Below are 17,245 nucleotides of genomic sequence, written 5' to 3'. Positions count from 1 at the left end.
GTTGATTTGTGAAGATTCAATGGCTTCCTCATCATCCTTCCTCACTACAAAGATGGCTCTAAACCTAGTAGTTTTCAAGTTTCAAGGTGTTCCAGAAAAATCACACTTCCAAGATGACTACTCAAAGATCTAGGACACTAAACTTGGCCAAATCGATTAGAACACTTTCCTAGTTTTATGAAACAAACCAACTAAGAGGTCCTCAATGATATCTTCTCTTATCAAATCAGGTTTAGTTAATGTAGTGTCTCACTTGGTATTAGTACAGTCTTCAAAATTGATCATGGCATTGGCAGAGAACTACGTCTCAGAAGAAAGGGTTGTGAAAAGCATAATTGGAGAGATCATGCTAGATCTAAGACCTAAAAACATAGAGAAGATATTCCATCTTTTGAGAGCAGATTACTATATCATATTGACATATCATTAGGAGGAGAGGTGGTACAAAGAGCATGGAGAGGAAGCATCCAAAATAATTCAATCTTTGTATCTCATTGAGAAGACTCCTCTTGGACGTAAAGCAGGAAAAGTGGACATGACAAGGGGATTTATGAAAGATGATATTGGATATTCTATAATACTTTTGAGTAGACTCATGGGGTTACTGACATCAAGATACCTAAACATATGGATGGTGCATTAAATTAAGACCATTAGAATCGTGAAGATGCCAATTGATTGGGCTTCAATTCTTAGTGAGAACTTGGATGAGCAATTGGTGGGGTAAAGAACAATCAAAAGTTCTATATGACATCCTCTTTGGTGTACCTATTAGTTGCAAGAGCAATAGACTATCTAGGATTATTCAAAAGGGGAAGCATGCAAGATGCAAATGCATGGCCTTATAGAGTATACCCCTAGTTGGTGAAGAAAAAGCTTTCAAAGCATAGCAAAGAATATAGAATAGTGAATGATGCCTTTATTTTTGTAATTATCTAGTTCATTGAAGGGGATTATACAAAAAGGATTTCAGATGTGGCAGTGGCAAAGATTACAAAAATTAGTGCCTACTACATCCAATTTAAGACATTCACTTATTTGAGGGTAGCAGGTAAGACTGTCAATCCAAAAAAGCTCCCTAGGTATTCATGTGATAGGCTCATATTGTTGGAGATTGCACGACAACTATTATTTCAATATGAGAGAGTAAGAGAGCAACATAAGAAAACATAGGTATGGCCCATTACTATAGGATCATTTAGTGTGGTTTGGAAATAGGATATTCTGAATTTTGAGTCTAAGTGGGATCAGCATCCCTTGGATGAGTATAACTCTCCTCATCCCTTCTTTGATAACATTGGTAGAGTGCAATACTTGGTAGGAAAACAATTCCAGCATGAAGATGTGATCAAGGACCATTGGATGAATGAAGTGGATGACTACAAAATCTAAATAATGGATTATTATAGGATGAAACTCTATATAGTAGGTAGTGTATTGAAGATAAAGGTCCCTTTAAAGGTAATGCAACAAGACACTGAAAATGTCCTAGATCCATTGTATAATATAGATAAGGTTTTTATGAACCTATCATGAATGTAGAGATCGATAAAGAGGAAAATTCATATATTAATCATAGGGCAAGGCACATCATCCAATTGACCAAGGATTGGATCAAAAGACCATTCAAGATGGATCCAATTCCTCAAATTGTATTTTTCCAAGCTACAATCCTCCCATAAAATGGTAGAGAAGCAAAGCTAATAGTGCCTACTTTCACAGTTCAATCCCTAATGAGGTCAAAAGTAGTGCACCAACTTGGTAGAGTTAGATACTATTGGGCTTAGAAGGGTAAAGACAAGAGGAAAAGAACTACACCTCAGCAAGCCAAGCTAAAAGAAGGAACAACTCAAGCACTAGAAAAACATGGGGTAGAGAATGTATAAGGAGTAGAGAGTGTCAAAGTCATGCAAGCTTAGGATAATCCTCAAGCACCATTGCTAAAACCAAGGCAAGGAGTTAAAATAGAAATACAAGAAGTGTCTCTACCTGGACAAGAGGTATAAGCTTCCCCATTGGCTCCTAAGAGAAGAAAGATCAAAAATCCAATTAAAAGGAGACAAAAGGTAATAAGAAAGTTTATTCCCTTTCCATTAATTTTGAAAGTTATTCCAGAGGAGGAAGAAGAGGATGATAAAGATGAAGAAGATAACCTTCCCTTGAGTCAAAGGACTCATCTTTCTAGGGAAACAGAGTTAGAATAGAGAAGAAGGTCCACTATTACACCACCATCCATTCATACACAACCTATTTAGTCCAAAACCTCCAAGGATGAGCTATAGAAATGGATTGATGAATAGGAGGATGAAGGGGATGATGTCTTTCAGATGTCAAATTTTGATTTCATCCTGGTAGGCACTGAGTTGGTGGGCGATAAAATAAGGGATGCTCCAACAAATCAACCTCCACAAGAGAATTGGAGTCAATTTCCACCTTAGTCACTAAGACCTTCAAGTGTTCCATCATCATCAAGTCAAGATTTATCTTGCTTGGATAAAGATTTTCCTACTTCTCTCCCTCTGGGTAATGAAGAACAAGTGTAACCTGAACAACAAGAAGAGCCACAACAAATACTTGCCGATGAAGTGTCGAAGGAAGGAAAAATATGTGAGGAACCTCAAAATATTTCCCATGATAAAGAGGTGAGGACTATGGACTCAAAAAATATAGAGACATCCAATCTGGATCTCTCACAAAAGGAGAAGACTTTGGAGAGGAGTGATAAAGGAAAGGGCATAGTAGAACAAACTCTTTCTTCTTATAAAGGTAAATCTCTAATGGTAAATACTCCAAGATGGCTGAGGAAAGAAGTGATGGTTAGAAATAAAAGGCAGCAGTATTCTACTGAGGAAGAAGGAATGAGAGAATTGATTGAAGCTCTCAAGAAGCCTGAGCCACCTATAGGAGATGCACCAACACCGGCCTTTGTAATGAGTGATTAGAATCAAGGCATGTTTGCCCATGTTACTATCCCTCCTTCACATGTAGAAATTGAGGATTTGACTCCAAAACATTATTAAATCAGGGAGGTTTTTCTTGGGAAACCCACTATGGATAATGCCAAAATGATGGTTACAATGGGAATCAAAGAAGTGTTTAGGCACTTAGAGCAGGATGAGAAAGAATTGATAACTCTTTAGAACCAAAATGAGATCCTAAGGGGATATATGAATGAAATAGTTGGTTTGTTAGATCCTAAAAATACTAAAGAGGCTCAAAATGTAGCACTTGAGAAAAGGGATAAGGAGAATGTGCAACTCAATCCATTTTTAAGAGCTTGTCAGCAATGGCGAGAAAGTTTTGAAGAGAAAGGTGTGCAAAATTATACAAGGAAATCTCAAACTACTACACCATATGTAGAATAATGTAGATAATCTAGTGTCTATTTTGAACTAGGATTTTTGGTTAATGGACCAAGTGCATACCTAGGGTAAAGACCTACAAGAGTTACAGTCAATAAAAGGTCAAAGATATCGGATGTTGATGGATCTATATACAGAAAATGAGATAGATAAAATAGATGATTGGATAGAGAAGATTGTAGATGGAAATAAAGTAATGGAAACATTACATTAGGATATTCATAAGCTCAAGGATCAAACCCAAGAGAAAATTTTGGAGGTAGAGAGACATTACAGTGATGCTTGCCTAGACATTTTTGAAGATGATTCAAGGGATAAACTAATGGTCCTATAGAAGTAGTTGTTGAACATTTTTAGGGGGCTTATTAAGAATCTTCCACTGATGATGATATTAGATAGGCATTTAGGATCGAAGAGGCGTTGCTAGATTTGGATGTGAGATTGGGAGACTTGTAGAGACTCACATTGAGGTGGGAAACTATAGGAAAAAAGTGAAGGAAAAACATGAAGCTTTAGATTTTCTAGATGCAACCTAAGTCACAAATATTATAGATAAATTCAAGAGAAAATATCCAAACATATCTCTAGTATAAAGGGGAACAAAACCTAGAACCTAGGATTTTAGTTTTGACACTTGGTAAAATTTTGCATTTTTTGGACCTGCTTCTAAGGTGTGCTAGTTTTTGAGGTGCATAGGTGCACCAAGTGTGCAAGGTGCACTTCTTCTAAGGTGTGCCAGAATTTTTTGAGAAATTCAAAGGTGTGTCGATAGTTAACTACCAGTTCCAAATTTAGAGCTTTCCATGCATTGGAAACGTATTCTAATGGTAGTTTAACTCCTACAAACACCTAGTGAAGGTGGAGCTTCTATTTTTGGCAGCTCCAGAGACTCTTGCATCATCTAATGGATTTATTTTTCTTATTTTCTCATGCTCTTTTTTTTAAGACATGTAAAGGGTCATGCATCCATTAAATGATATAAAAATGGATTGAGTCATACTTATCACCAGTTAGTAAGTTAGTTTGTACATAAATAGATTTGTTTTATTAGTTTAGAAGCATATGTTTGCATAAAGAGGTCTCTCACTCTCAACACAAATTGAGGAAAATATTTCTTATAAATTTAGGAATGTAATATGTATTCTAAGCCATTATTTTGATGCAATAATATATGCTATCAATGCTCTCATTTGAAGTGTAGTTATTCTTGCCTGAATGTGTAATATTTAGTGAATGTATGTTCGTGGAATGTAATGGAACCAACTATTTTATTGCATTATTTTGATTGTGTGATCTTTTAATTCTAGTGTTTTCTATGGTTTTACAATTTTTTTTGATGTACTTAGTTTGATAAGAAATCATCTTATTGTTCTTGCATAGCTTTTTGTCTTGCATGAGCGCACTTTCTATGGCCTTGTGATTTGATGGAAAGTGAAGCATCTTATGGTTACTAAATTCACATTGATTATTGTATCAATGGAATTAAGGAAGAATTTATCCTATCTTTATTGGTTACCTACTGATCTTTTCAAAGGCTTAATTCATAGACATGTTGTTTTCGTAGCTTATGTCTGTTAGGATTTCACTTTTCAAGTCATTTTCTTAAACTTTTTGTTACCCTATCTTCATCATTTTATTTACTAAACCTTGGTTAAATTAGGAATTCATATAGTTACATTGTTAGATTACATTGATTAAAAAACATAAAAATACAAAAATATATTTCTTTTTGTGTGTTTATTGTTTTGAGATAGCAAGAAAATTCAAAAGATTACCTGAATCAGTTAGAACCAGCAAAGGCCTCCTCATAAACAAACACATTTATCTTCTACTAAGTAGATTCTAGTAGGTTGCAAGATCACCTAGAACCATGGGGTTGATCCCAGATTAGCTTTTTAAGAGAGGAGTTCAAAAGGATTCTTGTCGTTAAGCATTATGCAAAATGATAGCTCAACAAAATTTCTCATTTCTCCATTCCTAGATGATTCTCCTTTCTCAATGCAAGAATGTCCTAACCCATTAAAATAGCTTAATGACCTCATTAATTCTTTAAATTACTTCATTGGTTCATTTGGTTTGTTGAATCTCTCCATGGATGCCTTCTCAATTTTCAATTCATTCTTCTATATGTCATTATGTGATTTCAAATTTACAATTTCCACATCATTGTGATTCAATTTCTGATTTGCATGTATGAGTTGATTCATCAAATCCATTTGAGTGTTTGTGAGCTTTTACACATCTAATATCCTTTCTTTAGGTCTAGTAGCCATTACCCTTTTGTCTTCTTTAGCCATAGTCCTATCTCCTTTAGTTTTCTTCTTTAGTTTTCTTCTTTTGTTCAGTCACTTCACATAGTCTTATTGATTAGATTTCATGCTCTCTTTTCAATGCTCTTATTTCTTCATTCGAGAGTTTTTTCCTATCAAGTAGATCAACAGATGCTTTTTCATTTTGATTGATCAGTTCAACTAGTCCTTGAGTTTCAAATTCTTCATAAGAAAATTTCTTTATTTGGATGGAAATTTCCTTTCTCCTTTTTAGGGACTCCTTCAGATCTTGTCTTGCCTTCTCAAGTTTCTGCAGTGTGAGTTGAATGTCAATCACTTGTTTGTCAATAGTCTTGTCCAGATTGAAAGCCTCCATCTTCAAGATCTAATCTCCAAGCCTTTTAAGCTTCTTTTAGAGAAATAGTTCTCTAATATCAATTTTTGATTGATGGAGGAATAAATAGGATAAACTAGATACTGAGAGGGGGGTGAATTAGAATCTTAAACATTTTAAACTTTTCACAAATTTATCCACATCTATAAGTAACTTGTGCATGTAAATATAGTAATGTAAATATGTTGTAACATATAAATCTAATCAATCACATGCATTAAAGTAAAACACATAACAATATTTGTTACCTAGAAAACCTCTAAGGTGAAAGTAAAATTGGGGTGGGGATGACACCCACAAATCTTCACTGCTACAGTAATAAAGTTAACTAGTTAAGGTTACAATGTTTGACCATATAATATGATCTACTCTGTAAGGGGTCTAGCTTGTTAAAGACTTAAGAGATTATTAGGTCTCACCTTGTTAGAGGATTTAACACTTACAACAAAGTAAGGACTTTGTTAGGAGTTTTACAAAGATCTGTTAAGACCACTCTATTAAGAGATTTACCCTAATTCAAGTCTATTAAAACTAATTCAGTACTTGACTCTCGGTTTTCTTTGTAATTTGATTTTGAGTCTTCTCCTTACTAATTGATCATATCCCCTTATTTGATATTATTTTCTTTCCCTTTCACTTCACTGCAATGACTAGGTCACTTGTTCAGTTAGATGATAATAGAACCCTTCAGTGACTTCTTATCTAATCTCAATCCTTTTCTATTTGCAGTTTCATGTTCACACATAAACTCTTTTCATCTCCTTCTCTGTTGGCATATGATATAGATTAAGATCATTGCTAGGTATAAAAAATTGTGAAGAATTTTCTAGATGATTCTACTTTTTACCTCTTCATCCTAACCATCGAACACACAACATAGGGATCAGTGATCCGCAATGTGTAAATATTCTGTAACAACCTTTGAAAGTATTAAATGTTCTATAACAACCTCTTCAAAAATTAAATATCTGATCCAAGTCATCCTAATAATCATTTTTCCTTAAACTTTGTTCCATTCCTAACTTTAATGAAAACTCTGCGTAGCTTAGCCTTTACTATTTCCTGATGCTCGACATTTTTATTGCTCGACCTTCATTGTGCTCGATATATACTAAGTAACTCAACATGTATTCTCAAAAACTTACTTGTTCACTGATGACTTTCTTGACTCATATAAAAAAATACTTTGTGATCCAAAAACATACTCAGCTCCTATAGAGCTAGGTACATACTTACTTGTGTGCATCACTCAGCCTATATAGAGTAGCTCAGTCCCAGTGATGACCGATTGACTCTACCTTGTAAATGACTAAGTGGTTGACACTAATAAACAGTAATGGTTATAGATACCAACAATAAGATCCATTGTTAGATTCTTGTGATGCGCCTTTTGATACAAAAGTAGGGTTTTTAGAGGCTACTAGAACTTTAGTTGTGTTGGATTCACTAAATTGGGCATTTGAACTAGATTCCCTTTTCACATATTAAACCTATTTGTCAAGTTCATTGGGGTTCATCCTTAGATATTCAGCCAAGGAAATAGAAATGGTGGAGGATTTACAAAATTCAACAATATCAAAGGTGGAAGGGTTGGTGGTTGATTATGCTCTGGACAAAATCCTAAAATCTAAATCTTTGGTATTTGGGGGGGAATCATTGTGTATCTGATATTTCCCTTTAGAATTTGTGCCAACAACATTAGCACCAGTGTTAAATTTATGACCTCTCTAATTTTGCATGAGAATGGCACATGCAGGGTCTTGCAATGTTACCAAAATGTCTCCTCCTCTATCAAAGTCAGACTCATACTCCAAGAAATAAGATCTAGAGCCTTCAGCTTCCATTCCTTTATTTTCCAATGGGTGTTCTCTAGTGATGGCATCTCAACCAATCAGGACATGTCTGACCATCATGATCTATGGTTAAATGGAAAGAACACATAGTTTCTTTAGGAACTTCTTCAATTTGTAGCCTTTGTTTAGGTATTGCAATAAAAGGAATCTTTCCATGAGTTAGGTCATGTTGTCCCCTATTAATTTCTTATAATGGTGACTAATATGGTGTGCTTTCTTTTTTTTGTTGTCTCTTAAGCATGGCCATGTCATTCATTAACCTATGCATGAGAGGATCTAAAGAAGTAGATGTAGAAAAAGGTCCAGACATTTGTACTTCTCTCTTCCATTTACCTATTGTAATCAAAGCATATTCTAATTGAATTTCTTATCTCTGCATAGCAGCCAAATTGGTTGATGCATTTTTAATAAGAGAAAACTTATATCAGGAAAAATAGCATTCAAGAAGAAAATCTTTTTGTTCTCATCACTAGGCATGGAGGCTACAGGAATTCTTTGCAACAAACTGTTGACCTTCGCTACAAACTCCCTCATACATTCATGAATTTCCTTTTTCAACTAACTTAGTTGGAGCAAGATGGAACATTCATTGTTAGAAGTTTTGAATCTAGATTCAAAGGCTACTTTAATATCATTCTAATTTTTTATGGAAGCTTGAGGTAAATGATTGAATCAGTCTGTTGCTACATCGGTGAGCATCTAGAAAAGAGTCTCCTTGTTATATCTTGAGTAAGGTAAACATATATTAATCATTTCCCTCTAAATTCTAAGAGGTACAACTCCCTCTTGATAGATTCTCAATAAACTTATACTTTAAGAAAAACATAAATTCATACTTTTACCCAAAAGTACTTAAGGATATCTCACATACTCTTAGGTATGGAGGAAGAATTCAAAATTTACAAAAGATTTGAGTAGATTGAGAAACACAAAGTTTCCTCAAAATCATACAATACTTTAAAAATAGAAAAATTTCAAAGATATAAAATAATATATTGAAAGAATGATAACTTGAGATGAACAACAATCAATATTACAAAGCAACTAATATAATAACCATTAAAGTAACTATTATATCTATTAGTGAAATAGGATTGACTATTCTGTAACTTGTAATAGCACTTGTGGATATTTTATGTGTTTTCCAAGTTACTGTTCCAATGAATATATATATGATATAAAGAGGCATGCCTCTTGAAGAGACATGTCTCTTTAATATATTAACTTACATTAGTTATAGTTATAACACAATTAATATACTCTCAATATATATATATATATATATATATATATATATATATATATATATATATATATATCACTCTTAATAAATTAATTATTTCATACATAACATTGTCATATATTATATATCTCATATATATACAATATAATTTATCCGATAGAATTATAACATTAACAATATCCAAGTTCAAACATAAAGTTTCAAACCGTTCTATGTATTGAAAGATATATATGTGTAAGTCTTAGAGCCCATAGTCTCAAATTGAACATTCAAATTATCACAACTTTCCTTTTCCACTAATTCCCAAAAAGCAAATACCTTGAAACTACTATTAAACTATCTCTTTCTATCTAAAGTTTAACTCTTTAACTAGTCTTATGCTCCAATATATATAGCTTCAAATCATGAGAGGCCTCCATCAAAACCTAGCCATCTCAATTACAAAGCAGTTATGAAAACTAATTAATTAAAATAGTCTTCAAAATAAAAAGTTTTCAGAAAGACAATTTCCATACAACTAATGAGGTTCATCGAGCTTATCCCTCTCTGACATGGCCTGCTTAAGTAGCTTCCAACTCCTAAAAGCACTCATAAACTCCTAGACTATGTGAGAATGTGGATTCTTTAGACTGAGTAACTTTTCCCTGCAAGCATCCTTTTTCCACTTGTGTTCTTTAATTCTTTTTCTCTACCTAGGTAAATGATCCTAGTTTAGGTACATCATAGACTCCACATTAGCCACTGTGGTAAAACCTTGAGGAGTTGGGATGTCATTGCCTTTGATCTTAAACAGGACATCTTGGAAACCTTTTATCAAAGTCTCTGAGTCAGTAATTCCAACCTCAAAATGCGAAATACCAATGCGATTGATTATTTGCACGTCTTTCAAGACCTCCTTATGCATTCCTTTGATTTCATTTTCAATTTCTTCTATTTCTTTTAAGGCAGCTTTAAACAAGGAATTTTTCCAATTCATATTTCTTTTTAGTATAAAGAGCATGCAAGGATCTATAGTTTTCATGGGAATTTTAATAAGGAAGTTCATCACTCCATACATCTCAACTTCTTGTACCTGAAAAAATATCGCCCGGCATTGAGCTTCATCTACTTCCCACACAAGCATAAGGATCTAGGTTGCTCCAAGCAACACCCCTCTTCTATATACATAGAAGTAAATTCTATAATGAAATTACTTCATTCTTCTATAAAAGACCCAATCCAACTATTCATTTCTTCTAAAAAGGACTTTTCCCTTTGCATTTACTTGAGCATTTATGGTTATCAGAAGAATTAGGATTGAATGATTGAGGAACTGCGCACCAACATTTATCAGGGAGTCAATACATTTAGACATAATGATGACTAGTCACTTTAGTTCCCTCTTCTCTTGGCTATCTTTCTCAAACTAATTTAGTATATGATCAACCGAGAATTTAAAAATATGATTTCAAGTATCCTGACTAAGGACTCCCAAGTCTATGGTTGTGACCTTGAAATCTTTAATTTCCACTTCATGTATGCCTTCTTTCTATTTATAAGTGGTTATTTCTACAGTCACTTTTCCCATAGTAGGATCCTTAGTTAGGCGAGCATTTTTTTTCACCTTCCTATTCTTGGGAGTGCAAGAGGCATATTTATTGACTATGTCCTTGACTAGAAAAGAGACAAGCTTTAGGCTATGTTTTTTGTTCATTGAACTAGATAACCAAGGAGGTAAAGTGCTTGCAACTATCACCCCTTCGTCCTGTTTAGTAGGAGTCATGAAGCCTAGTTGAATCATAGTTGTACCACCCACCACTTCCATGTCCATATCTTGATTTTCTAGTAGTATAAGGTTGTCCTCCTTATCCAGTTCTAAATCCATAAAGTCAAGTTCTTAAACTATTGTCTAAATTGGTGCCACGGATCTAGTCTTAAATCTTGTTCTTGGAGTTGTCAGATGAGTTGGTCATGCCTTGGTTGCCAATCTAGGTGGGGTAGCTATTTTTTTCTTCTTATCTATGTAAATGTTGCATGCATCATCAAATAAAATGGGAATGTCAGAAGGCAAAGATTTAGAGAAAGAAATGCCCTGTGCAGGTTTTCTAATTTGCATCGAACTGGCTAATTTGATCATTTTCTCTCACAACCAATTGTCTATGCATTCTAGAATGAACCTAGACCTGAGGTTTATGTCATCATCTTAATTTCTATCTAAATCAATCTTAGGGAGAAGCTATTTGATTGCTCCCTTCCATCTTGGTTCAATGACTTCTGAACTGTGTTCAACAAGCCCTTATGTTTCGAGTTTCAACTTCAGTAATGTGATTTGAGGAATGGTCAACCTTGAGTGTTCTGCTTTTATGACTTATTTCTCATTGCTATAGTCTTCCCATAGGCCTTCAAGGTGAGGTTCTAACTAAATCTGGTCTCCCAGGCTAAGTACTAGTTTTACAATTTTTTTATTATCAAGATTCCTTCTTTCATGAAAAAACCCCAAATTGAAGTTCACAAATCACTCCCAAATGCTAAAGTGTTAATCATTGTATTGCTAGCCAGAGAACAAGGCTTAATGGGGAACATGGATTCCCATTTTTCCTCAGGGAGATTGTCTTTGACTACAAAAAATATTTTCCTACATACCTCTGCAAGAACAAAACAATCTAGTGCATGTCTTGGTAGCTTGATTGGTTCCTTCTCAAAACCCCTTAGTCTTAAATAGGTGAACCTGGGGAATTGGATGTAGAAACTAAAATCAGGGCTTCTGAACACATTCTCTACATCGAGGTTTTGGTGAGGTTGAGATGTAAATTTCCCAAGAAGACATTGTGCACTTTCCTAAAGTCCTCCAACACTCTATCTTTTCTCAACAGAGGATAGTATTGATACACTGTGATTTCTTTTCTCCATGGTTTGTGAGGAATTGTAGTGAGATTATAGATGCATGCAAGACAATACTAGGTAAAATAGGAGGATATATAGAATTCTTGCATGGTGGCTTCTAAACACTTGAGTTGGCTTCTCAATGAACTAGCTATCAACTCAACCCAATCAAGGAATTGTTTACCAATCAAAATGATATCTATGTAATGAAACATCCATTCTTCGAAAACAAAGACATTAATAAGGAGGAGATAATTTCCACAGCTAGTCAAATTGTGATATGAATATCAGGATTTAACTGTGTGATTTTGAGTCAAACTCGATGACCCATATTTCATGAGTAGTGATTCAACATGAATCCATCTCTCATGAGAATAAATGGAACACTTAGCACTCATTGGATTTAGGTGATGCTCACAGGGGTGAAGCACCGAGACTTCTCGGGAGGTCACCCATCCCAGTACTACTCCAGCCTGAGCGTGCTTAACTACGGAGTTTCCTCCTTAGTTAAACCCAAAGCTTGCAAATGGGGTTGCAAGCTTTGGGTTTAACTAAAGAGGAAACTCCGTAGTTAAGCGCGCTCAGGCTGGAGTAGTACTGGGATGGGTGACATCTCGGGAAGTCCCGGTGCTTCACCCCTGTGAGCATCACCTAAATCCAATGAGTGCTAAATGTTCCATTTATTCTCATGAGAGATGGATTCATGTTGAATCACTACTCATGAAATATGGGTCATCGAGTTTGACTCAAAATCAAACAGTTAAATCCTGATATTCATATCACAAAGACATTAGCTGAGCATTTAGCTCTATGCAACAAAACCATCAAATCATGTATATCAAGCTTCATATGATCTTTAGTTAGTATCTTCAACATCCTTTAACCTCCCCTATAAAAAGACTTGGTCCACTTTCTAGCTATTTGGTTATGATTCTTTGGAGGATCTTCTCAAAATTGGACCAAGGACTAAGTGGGGCTAAAATTGACAAAGGAAGACTCATGTAATTTTAGAATAGATGAAATGGTCTCTCTAGTAATAGTAGTAAGGGTTCATCATCTTTACTTGGTATGCTCTTAGATTTGACATCATAATGGTTAAGATAGTATTGAATTAATTATGGACTTTGTAGTTTAGGGGAGAAGGTGGTAGCTTCAAGGAGCGTGGTTGTCAAAACTTCAAGACATCCTTTAACTTCTACTTTCTCCAAAAAAATTCTTATAACTTCTCAACCTCAATTCCCATTAAATTTTTATCATACTTAATGGGTTGTTGGCATTCAAGACTAGAAGTATTTCCAAAGAAATTCATGATAGACTTTATACTCACAACAAGAACAAGAGCTTTTCAAATTCTTCCTTCTTGAAGAAAAAGGATGTAAAGAAGCAGAAATAAAAGCATACAAGCCTCACTTGTGAATAGCTAAAACCCAAAACACTTCCCTTTCTCCATTTGTCGCTTTACTTCCAACTTTGAAGACTAGAATGGAAAAAAGCTCAAGATGGTTTTTAGAATAATTTGCATACCAAGAAAAGTACTACTAAATATCCAAGTTTTAAAGACAAGATTAGCTCAGAGCAGAGTACATGCCTCAAGAATTTATGATGTCCTTTCATTAAATTTTCACTTGGGGAAAGTGTCTCAATCATCATTAATATTCTTCCGACAATCAGGATTTAGTTTTCATTAGAAGATTTGGTTTGTCCACTTCCGTCGCCAACTCACCATGTAACACCCCACTCAGGAAGCCAAGTGAAATAAACCTAACATGTAACCAAGTTTACTGAACAATTTTTTTTAAGTTTAAAAAGCATCAAGATAACATTAATGTGGAAGCAATATGAACATACACACCAAATACATAAGCAATTATAAATTAGTTCTAATTCCTCAAGGGTTCCTTCACATTGAGTTACATTACGAAGTTATATTAATTACTTTAAGTTTCAAATATAATGTCATGATCACAAGGAATAACATATACATCATCTCATAAGAAAACGTATAATACAACTGAAATAATGAAAGTATGTCCAATAAATAACATCCACTGCACATGTTGTAGGGTATGCAAGAATAGATACAATACATCAAAATACATGATAACATATATGCATTAATTGAATAGAAGTCTCTGAGATAAGAATAAGAATGATAAAGATACATCTCCTACAATGAACATCCAACAACTGGCAATGTGAGGGGGGACCCAAATGGTAAGAAGACACTACCTCCTAACCGTGCGGTTACCTAATCAAGCTTCCACTCCTGCCATGCAGGGAAGATAATGAATGATCCACAAATGGCTCATCAAACATAAAGAATTCCTAGGATGGGAATCCTAAAAGCCAAAACTACCTCAAAGGTAACACATACTACTCAAGAAGATAAGATACTCAAAAAGAAAGAACACTCAATCCAATACCAACACCGCATAAAAAACATCATACATTTACCAAGAATAGGTCACCAAAATCATAAGATAAAGTCAATGAAAGATATCCACCTCAAGTCAAGAATCCACATGACAAAAGTATAATATCCATAAATCACCAGTCACCATCAATGAAAGTAAATAACCTCATTAAGAACATCCAACAATTAGTACACCACCAGAGGTACAAACAAAATCTACAGAGGAGACTCAGGCTACATACTAGGGAGTGTCATCACATGGTCAAACTACTTGAGTTACCCTGGACTAGTTTCTTAATAGACCCCAGACCCTCAAGTGTTGAGTTACCCTAGACTAATTACTTTGAACCCAGACCCTCAACGTAACACATGCGAAACCTGAAAACCCTCTCAAGAAGACAAGGCAAACTAGTCATACTATCATCCAATTCCCATCCTTAGTATGTACAAGCACTCAAAGCATGAGCGGGCCAAATATCTCTAACTTATCTTTTTAGTGTGCTTCCCAAAACATAACTTACAATAGGTTACCTTGGCATTGACCACTTTGGGTCTCAGACCCCTACTATAAGCCACTCCCAAAGACATGCACCTAGACAACCTCTCCTAAGCACATAAAACATAGTAGTGCCCCATACCACAACACCCATAATGATCAAACTTGGTTCCTATTACCCAAAATCCCCTCCCACCAAAAATTCAAATTCAAATGACAAATTGTTCAACAGTCACCTAGGATTTCAAATTTAAAATATTAAAAGGTTTCATAAAATATTTCAACATTGGCTATATCTTTTTTATCCTAAGTCTATGCAGTCTTATATTTTATGCCTTTGAAATATTTTAAGTTGTGACTGTGTGAATCACCATTTGGTTTTCATAGTCATGGTGGATTAAGCATTAACTAGAGTTCAAGTGGCAAAGGTGTTATTACACTATATTTGCATCATCGTAGAGTTAGTTGGCTCAACCAAGGTGAAGATCCCAAAAGGGAAATTGTGTTATGTTTCATTGAGTTGCAAGGTTAATTTTGTAGACCGTGGTTTAAGTTGTGATAGTGTCATAAAGGAAAAACCTTCAGTGCTTCAGAGATGCATTTCACGTCGTTAGATCTTTTAGACCTATGGCTAGTGCACTATCATGATGATTAAAGAGCATACTATAGTTAGAGATACAATTGAGTGATTCCCTTTGTTTTGCTTAGTCGCAAGAATAAGAAATGAACCTTGGGTCAAGATGGTGATGGTTTGAATGCAGTTATGGATATCGGTCTTCGTAGGGTCACACTGGTTAGTGGGAAATGTTGAGGGCGAGCAGCGAAGTAGCAATAATGATTGTTCACTCGGTCATGGGCACTTCGTGTTAAGTTAAGGTTCATGTCATGAAAACACAAATGTCATGTTGGCAATTCAATTGGCATTTCATTACTCGATCACAGGCATCTAATGTTAATCAAAAGGAAAGATGGTGAAGTCACGATCATATGAGATGGTTAAAGTAGGAAGACTTTATGGAGTGGCAGAATGATAAAAGATGATTGGTCCATGTGTCAAAGCCTAAGGTTTGACTCTAGTTGACTGATGACATAGCTGACTTGGCATACTAATGGAATAGGAAGCAGCTCTTTGGTGGCAGATCTGATCTTCTCAATCTCTTGCAACCACTTTCATCATTCCCCATGTCTAATAAATGAAGAAAGACACTCCATCATTGCCTATTGGTCCATCTTATTGGTCAGAATGTAGATGGCCATCATTTCTATCTTCTCAAGGCTCTATTTGGTGAAGAAGTGATTTTCCTACATCTAGATGTGTGTCATGATCAAATCTTTCCCAAATTTGTAGTAATTGTTCTCTATAATCTTGAATGTGGTTGTTGAGTTATACCTTAGGGTAGAAGCTATCTAAGTTATGCTTAAGCTATAAAAGCACATTTTTGTAATCTTTTGAACAGTTAGATTTTCTCTGTTTTCTCTGGTATCACTCTAGCATACTACTATAAATTCCCTTTGCCTCTAACTATATGATATTCTGTCTTATCTCTTTTAGTCATTGATGTACTGTGCAAGTTTTATTTGTCTCTCTTCAATGTATTATGGATATCTATAACCTACATGATTGTATCTCTTTTGACCTTTGAATGATATAAAGTGAATCTCTTCTTCCTTATGTCACTCATTTGGTTGTCTGATCTACATGTGGTTATTGGGTTAAAACAAGTCTTAATCTGTATATCTTTGGATTGTTATGATGGTTGTATTGTGCATGTATGGGTAGAGGTTGGTCTAAACACTCTATTTTGGTGCATCACCTCCTTAGAATAGATTAGGTAGCTTGCTTTTATGCTTTCCTTCTCCCTTTTCCTCTCCAAGTGTAGTCTAGGTGCATCCTGATAGCAAAGGAAGCTATCGTTCTCCGAAGACTCAACCTCATTGGTCAAGTCCCACAACTTGGAGGTTGTTTCCATGTTTCACAAGGTTGTCCTTAGGTAAAAACTTTGGACAAGGGTGCAAACTTTAGTGACAATAGTTCATTAACAAGCAACCTAAAAATAAGTTGGTTCTCCCAACCTAAGTAAACAATAATTACTCATCAAAATAAATCTCATGAACATAAGTCTCATTTCAAGAATAAAATGTATCATGATGTCCAATCATATACGCATAATAACAGAAAACACAAAAGCCTTTGGTGTACATCTTATTAGGCCATCTAACCAACTCAAACCATTTATGAAACAAACTAATGAACAAACACAAAGAATACAAAGTCCATTCACATATTTTTGACAAACCAATCTCAAAGTTTAGCTAAGCCATCAAACATAGTTCTTCATAGAATGATAAAAC

This window comes from Cupressus sempervirens, chromosome 3 (assembly GCF_028749045.1).
Source record: "Cupressus sempervirens isolate cs-2001-9-10 chromosome 3, ASM2874904v1, whole genome shotgun sequence".
Classification (NCBI taxonomy): domain Eukaryota; kingdom Viridiplantae; phylum Streptophyta; class Pinopsida; order Cupressales; family Cupressaceae; genus Cupressus; species Cupressus sempervirens.
This window is presented reverse-complemented; position numbering follows the sequence as displayed.